The 8077-nt window shown below is 34.9% G+C and overlaps 1 protein-coding gene across 3 annotated transcripts in view; it reads right to left on the bottom strand.

The window, feature by feature from the left end:
- LOC107070583 (lachesin) overlaps window positions 1-6504 on the bottom strand; it is a 279183-nt gene extending 272679 nt beyond the window's left edge. Inside the window, exons 1-2 of one of the 3 annotated variants that reach the window (XM_089174799.1) lie at window positions 6173-6504; window positions 4413-4701 (exon numbers count right to left, since the gene is read on the bottom strand). The gene's annotated coding sequence lies outside the window, so the exon portion shown is untranslated. The remainder of the gene's footprint in view (window positions 1-4412; window positions 4702-6172) is intronic. The other 2 variants (XM_015328917.2, XM_089174798.1) reach the window with 2 other exon arrangements.
- Between the last annotated feature and the right edge of the window lie 1573 nt (window positions 6505-8077).

The following is an 8077-nucleotide window of genomic DNA, read 5'->3' on the forward strand; positions in this document are numbered from 1 at the left end:
TATACCTATCACAAATACGCGTGTTAAATAAACCAAAAGTTAACTATTACCGATTAATTAGACCATCATCTTAAAGAGTTATTTATTACTATACTCAAATATACCTATTAAAAACGAGGTGACAAGTTTAACACGTTTACTTATCAAATAAATTCTCTTTTAATCTTTTAAATATTTGTTTCAATACATTTTTTATTTTAACAAGGGTTAATATTTGTATACGTAAATCACTTAAACGGAATATTAAATTTTCAATTAAAGTTACACGCCCGTGTATGCATGTCTACCAAGTATGAATAAATGCTTGGTAAGAGATGTATTATTAATAATAGTAATAATAATAATAGAATGAACGAGAAGGAAGATACCTGATGAGATTACTAGAATGACAAAAGAGAACAAGAGTGATAGAATAGAAAGAGAAGAAGAGAATGAAACGGAAGTGACGAGCTCCTGTCCAATCGGCCACACGAACGCGTTTAAACTCGAGCTGCGCATGGGTAGGTTGCTATTGCTATAGCGAGGATCGCGTGTCAGCAATTATTCGAGGCACAAAACGGTGCCGTGGACGCATACCACGCCGCTTTTCGACCTCCTCACTTCCGGAATGTAATTACCGGCGTTTTGTCGCGCGATCGCGTCGACATCCTCTATATATACATATATATACATTTATATACATATATACATTTGTCTCCTTTTCTATCGCTTTGATTTGTAACTGAGTTTTGCAAACGAATCGTTTCGTAAAAATAAAAAAGAAGAAAAAATCCTTACAGATTTTCTAATCACCTTTGGAAAAGATATGATCTCGTTTTCTTTTTTTATTTCTATTTTTGTATTTTATACATATGTTGGATATTTATTTGGATAGAATTGATAGTACCGGTATATATGTGGAAGTATTTTTTGCTCGTGAAAGTTCTACACTCAAAATAGTAACACAAATGAACCATTTGTCTCTGACTTAATTTAAAATGTGGATACCATATATTATAGAAAATTACGAAAGTTCCTAATTAAAAGTACTGTAGACGATTAAAAAAGTATTATATATATATCAACAGATAAAACATTATTAAAACTGTGAATTTTTGACATTATTAAACAGTGATATATTGGAACAATGAAGGGGGACGTTGTAAAGGAAAAGATAATGGATTGGTTGGCAAGAAGAAACAACGTTTAAAAATGGCGCCAAGAAAAAGGGATAGAAGGGTTGGGAGTATACCGTGGGAGTCGATAAACGCGGAAATGCTCGTGGAGGTTAACGAGTTTTGTACGAGGCACATCAAGGATGTTAAGAGGGGGTTTTTTGATGGGATGAGTAGTAGTAGTAGTAGTAGTAGTAGTAGTAGTAGTAGTTGTAGTAGTAGTTGTAGTAGTTGTAGTAGTGGGTGGGTACTTCAATTTTATCGGAGCGGATTTATTCCATGTTGTGCCCTCCATTTCCAGAAAGCACCACCGAAACGGACATTCGTCGAACACAGCCGGACTTTTCTCGCGTCGAAAACTTTCAATCGACTCCGATATCTTTCTCAACCCTCTCTCTCTTTTTGACTAATACTTTTCTTAAGATTCTTTACTACTATCTTAACAGGAATATCCGAGAACGTGATTCTTGAAATACAAGGATAACGTTTACTTTTATTTATATTATTATTCAATTGTTAATATTATTAGGTGTACAAATAAGTATCCGTCGTTTTAAAAAAGATGGTGCTTTACTCAAGGTTTAGGTTAAAAAATTGACAAATGAAAGACAGCATAAATTAAGTTTGATTATTTAATAACAACATTACCTTGAAGTAGTGAAATACTTTGACAAATCCATGTAAAAGAAACAAAAAAAGAACTTTACACGGAAAAAGTATAAAAAATTGTTTTAAGACAAATTTCATTAAACATTTGAAAGTACTTAAAATATGCTTCGATCGTTCAACTTTAAGCTTGAGATAAAAATGAAAGAGAAAAAGAGAGAGAGAGAGAGGAATAAATAGAGAAATAGAAAGGAACTGTTCTAAAGCACATCTCGCCTTGGTGCTTTTTGCGCTCTCACTCTGGTTATTCTGACAATTTGAATGGCCGTACGAGAGCGTACTTTCGCGAGTGAACGGGCCGGATCTGTTGTAACTTTAAGAGACGTATTATTTTCTTGATGGTATGATATACACGTAGAGATATAGTTTTTTGAAAGCATCACTTTGGTGTACACGCTGCATCACGTTCTACACTGACACGAGATTTTCCTTTTCTTCGCTATTTTCACGACGTCATTTCTCAAATTGATAACAACCGAACGAACTCATTCAATGGCTAATTTCAACATTTTAAGACATAGTAAATCATATAATTCATTACAAATCTTCCTATTTATGTCATTGGTATATTTGTTTATTTAATTTTGATAAGTCTTTCGTTCTATTATACGAATTTCGCTTTAAATAATAAAATGTATTAAACCCACTTACTTATTTAACAATAATTTCTAATTATTTATAATTGTTCATCAAAATATGTATCACAAATCGAACAAGAAAAATAAATTTTTCAATATTTTCTTCAGAAACACAAATATAAAAAAGATCACGTGTAAAAATCATATTGTTTTCATCTTTCACACCGTATCATTCTTTTCTCGTAGACGTCACTACGAAAAAGAAAGAAAAATAAGAAAGAAAAAAGAAAGAAAGAAAGAAGAATATAAGAAAAATACGAAAGAAAAATGGCACTTCGGCAAGAAGATAATCATGCTTGGTCTGTCTCGTTTATCTAATATTAAAAGTTTTTTAACTATCGGCATGCCTGGAGCGATGAGTCACGATGTAAAATGGGGTGGTGGTGGTGGTAATGGTGTGGTGGTGGCTGGATCGAAAGGATAGAAGATAAAAAAAAAGGAAAAAGAAAAAGAAGTAGGTATAAGAAAGTAAGAGAGGAGGAGGGAGAAAAAAATAATATATATATATATATATATATTTTTATGTGTATATACCATAGAGAAAAGAGACAGTATAAGAGAATGAGAGAAAAAAGAGTAAAAGAGAGACAAAAATGCGATAAGGGGGTAGAAAAAGAAAAGGTCGAAAAAACGGCGACTCTTTCGTTTCGAACGTTTCTTTAGGATATGCCGAGTAGTAGTATGGAGAAAAGAGCTCATTCAGATCGGTGTTCCTTAACGAGAAAAGTTGTGCTTACCACTGGCTTTGTGTATATTCGGACAAAACCGAAAAGGGACCTCGACGAAATCTCCATACGAATAAGTTTCTCTCTCACTCTTTTTACTCCCTCTCCACCCTCTCTCTCTCACTCTCTCTTTCTCTCTCTTTATCTATCTCTATTTCTCTTTTTCATTTACTTTCTCACTCTCGCTCTTTTTATCGTAAGACCGAAAGTACCCTCTTTTGGGATACTCGAGACGTTTCTAACTGATTTAACGTCCACATCTCGAGAAAATCTAATAGAACAATTATTAATGAACTTTCATCGGGAAAAATGATTAAAATGTTTTATTTAAAACACTTTGAAGAGTGAATCCTTTAAACAAAAAAATCTATATTTATATACATCTATATATATTTATATGTTTTTAAATATGCGCATAGGAAAATGCAAGCAACCACACTATCAAGAAAGACGAGGACGTGGTGGAAAGCGTGGTATGGTTTTCGATCGGCAAACGTATATCTCCGTAACTGAAAGAGCACTTCGAGTCGAGTACACTCGAGGGACCGTTTGAAGTCATCGAGAGGGAGTGAGAAACAGAGAAAGGGAGAGAAAGGGATAGAAAGGGAGAGAATGAGAAAGACACTTGCTGATGTTTGAATTGGACGAAGAAACAGCTTAAACGAGTCTTTCAATGAAATACGTACAATATTTCTAAATCGTAAGACTTGTTACATATCTTAGGTTCGAATGTGTTAAAAGAGATACACACATATATATATATATATATATATATATATATACTTAGAGATACGTATTTGATCTCGAAACAAAATGATGGGAAGGAAAGAGATAATCATAAATAACCGTCTCTCATTTTTTCTCACGTGGCACATATTTTCATGATTCAAGTGAACTCGATAGTATAAAGAATTAAAGAGTTAGATATTCGTCACTGTAAATCATAAAGCAAGTCCGTTAAACTACGCGTATAAATCCTCTGTAATTCCTACCCTACCATTTCTCTCCCTCTATCCCTCTATCACCCTCTTTCACGCACACACGTACCGAATTCACCTTTAAATCCCCGATACGTTATTTCCGCATAGTTCGAATACCAAGAGAGAAAAGAAACACACACAACAAAAATAACAATTGCTGACCAGTAAAAGAAAAAAATAGAGGGATGATAAGAGGGTGGAAAGTCGAGGAAGGGGGGTGAGGGTAGGGAGGTTCGAACTAATACGTACTTTTTCACGGCAGTTGCTGGATTTCCGGGAACATATCGTCGAGATCCTCGAGATCCAGCTTCGATTTCTGTGAGTTTGAACGAGGTATATATCGTGATGTTATCCACACCACGAAGGGTGTCTATGAAACATTTATGGCACACCACACACACAGAGACACACGCGTATGATCGTTTAGCACGTGATCACGTCCTCGTTCTCGTCCTCGTTCTCGTCCTCGTTCTCGTCCTCGTTCTCGTCCTCGTTTTCCTCCTCGTTATCGTAGTCCTTCACCTCTTTGTTGTTGTTTCTGGCGATTGTTGTTATCGTAGCGTTGTCGTATGTAAACGTCACACAAAAAGAATCACCATTGACGTGAACGCGACACCGATTGTGTTAAGTTATATTTTTTAAATATATTATTAGTTATATAGAGAAAGAGAGAGAGAGAGAGAGAAAGAGAGAAGGAGAGGGAGAAAAAAGAAAAGAAAAAATAGTAGTTGATAAACGATAATATTGGTGGGGTTTTCACAGAGGACTCATCTTTCTCTTCCTCCCTCTCCCTTACCCTTCTACCACGGTCTTTCACACTTTTTAATTAATCGACACCGATGACGTAAAACGAAGAGAGGTTCGCTAGCGAGCGATAAATCCGAGCGCATTATTCATTGACAAAATCATGCGTAGGTCGTACAGGGGATACTCGAAATATGCCCGTCAAAACTATTCGATCCTTCGATGCCTGTGTAGACGTTGGTCATCGATCCTCGATGGTACAATCCGGCCCGGATATATTGTATTTCCGTAGGGAGCCAAACGATACGCCAACGATCCTCATAAATCTCTCGGACGACTCATGGCCCGTTGGATCTTTCGTACTAAACTCCCTCCTCCTCCTCCTCCTCCACCTCCTCGATTTCCCCTACTAACTCTTTCTATCTAACTTGACCTTTCCTTTTGTCTTTAAATGAACAAGAAGAAGAAGAATAATTTTAAAAATCAAGCCAGATGTTCCAAATCTATTTTTGAAAATGATCAATCGACTACGACACGTTTGCTTGACAAGTTAATGAATACTGATCTTTGTATTCTGTTTTTTTTTTTTTTAATGATGATATAAGATAAAAATAATTTTATGCAATTATATTTATTCGGAGGGAGAAAAAAAAATAATGAAACAAACGACGATGTGAAATTTTATGTGGATATTTTCACGTTAGATCCTGATGATCAAAAAAAGAAAAAAAGAAAAAAAGAAAAAAGAACATTGTCACTGTGTAATCGCGTTGCACACGTTCGCAATTCGCCAGAAGCCCAACACTTGGGCACGTTTATCCTCTCGCCAAAGACGATCGATGATAACCGAATTAACGGACACTACACGTGTATGTAACATGTAGGTACGTCTATGTAAGTCCTTCTCTCTATCTCTATCTCTCTCTCCTTGCTATCTTTCTTTTACGAAGAGAGAACCATGATGTTAAGATACAAGTAAGAAAGATAAAGATCAATAGAAAATAACAGAGAAAGAAACAGAACGTTGTGAAATTTTTACACCCCTTTTGTCGAACGGATAAAAATAGTTAAGGAAAGAAAAAAGCGCTCGCCAGCGATTTATTATAAAATACAAATAATACTAATTGTAAATGAAAATATTAACAAATAGAGAAGAAGATCCAATTTATCAAAGTTGGAGAAGAAGAAGAAGAAGAAGAAGAAGAAGAAGAAGAAGAAGAAGAAGAAGAATGAAACAACCGAATTTCGATTATTTTTCGTCGCACCTCCTTCCTTCGCGTTAATCAAAAATTTTGGTTTTCTCTCTCTCCCTCTTTCTCCCTTCCTCCCTCTCTCTTTCTCTCTACCTGCTAATTTGAAGTTTTATTTATTATTATAAATATTTTGTTGTTTAACGCGACGACGGAACATGTTCTCTCTCTCTCTGTAAAAGGGTAATCAATCGTTTGTAATAATATCACACGACGAAAAACCGTGAACTAACGAACTTAGAGTAATAGGAGAAAGAGAGAGAGAGAGAGAGAGATCTAAAGAAGGCCTCTATAGTGGCCTGGTGCTGATGGTGGTGCCGGTGCTACTGCTCTCACCGGCCGGTATATAACTCGAAGCGGGAGAGAGAGAACGCTTTGGACACGCGCGCGCCTGCAAGGACTGCGCGAAAGCTGCGCGAGCGCATTGGCGCGCCATGATTCACCCTCCAAATTTATCCCCCTTTTCTTCTGCACCTTCCTACTACTGGACAATTCTTTTCTCTCTTTTCATCCTTACTCGTTATCAAAGGGCACGACTAGTGTGAAATTTTGAAAAAATTGAATTTCTTTTTTGTATATTTCGATAGTCTATACCTTTAAAAATAACATACTAAAATTTCAAGTGCATACCTCAAATAGTTTTTAAGTTAAAGCCATCTAATATTTCTTGATTTATAACGATGAAATCAATAACTTAAACTCTAAACGCGTTTTTCTCGAAATTACATTTTCCAAATTTGCTGCAGTTGTAACTTGAAGACAAATCATCCGATCAATTTGATTCTTATTGCAGCTTCCTTAATATACATTTCTGCATATTATGAACCTCCATTTTTCCGATCGAATAAAAAATTTAATTCTGACAGGCCAAGAATCATCCAATTTTCGCACGAAATTAGAACCTTTTTTTAAAACTCCTCCATTTTGTTAAATTTCAATTTTTCGTTTCGGCGAAACCAACAATGTGACACTGAATTTTTATATATAAAGATATTTACTACAACAGATAGTACGTTTTTATATGCTGACGTTAAGACTTATCATTCAAATCGTTTTCGTTACTAAAAAAAAAATGCAAATAATATTACTATTTACTACTTTTATAGTCTGTAGTTAGTCAAGAAATGTTTATTATCAAATTAATATTTCCCAGTTTATTTAGTATGCATTTTTGCAAAATTTTTTTTACGTAACGAATGCGAACAAATAGACGAGCGTTGTACTAGTTTGCAAAATACCTTGGAATCTGCGGTTGTTATTTCGAGACCGCAGTGACGACAAGAGCAACGCCTTCGATCCGGATTATCCCAATTAACCGAAGATGCACGTTCGCCTGGACTCTTCCCGAGAAAGCCGCGAGTACTAACATCCTGAAACTCGGGCTAATTATTCACGTTAGAAGTGTTCGTTACTTTAGTCTACATTTCTAACAGTCAAGGAACATATATTTTCAACGTTGTCGGGAATTTTATAACAGGTCTCATTCTATTTCTAAGTTAATATATTAAATAAATTAATAATAATAATATAAATATTCATATAAAATAAATAAAAATACTATTACTGATAACTTAATACTAAATACTATAAAATATTAAATTACACTACATCATTTTTCTATTACAGACACTAACACTACTAATTAAACCTTTTCATTTATCATTTAAAAATAATAACTCGCGTAAAAAGAAATAATTGATAAAAAAGATCTATTCGATTTTTGTATTTCGAAAGAAAGGGTAGAGAAATTTTCGTTTAATTCGTTGGTACACAAGAGAGTAATAGGTACAACGTAGGAAGCTAAGGCAATTTGAACCTTGTAAACTTCTACTAAATCCAAGAGTGGGTGAGAGAGAAAGAGAAAGATAGTTTGCGCAAGTATGTGTGTGTATGTGTTGTAGACGGATCTTGTGCAGAGCG

Source organism: Polistes dominula, unplaced genomic scaffold (genome assembly GCF_049000335.1).
Source record: "Polistes dominula isolate Pdom_NZ unplaced genomic scaffold, Pdom_raw_medaka contig_16, whole genome shotgun sequence".
NCBI classification, from domain to species: Eukaryota; Metazoa; Arthropoda; class Insecta; order Hymenoptera; family Vespidae; genus Polistes; species Polistes dominula.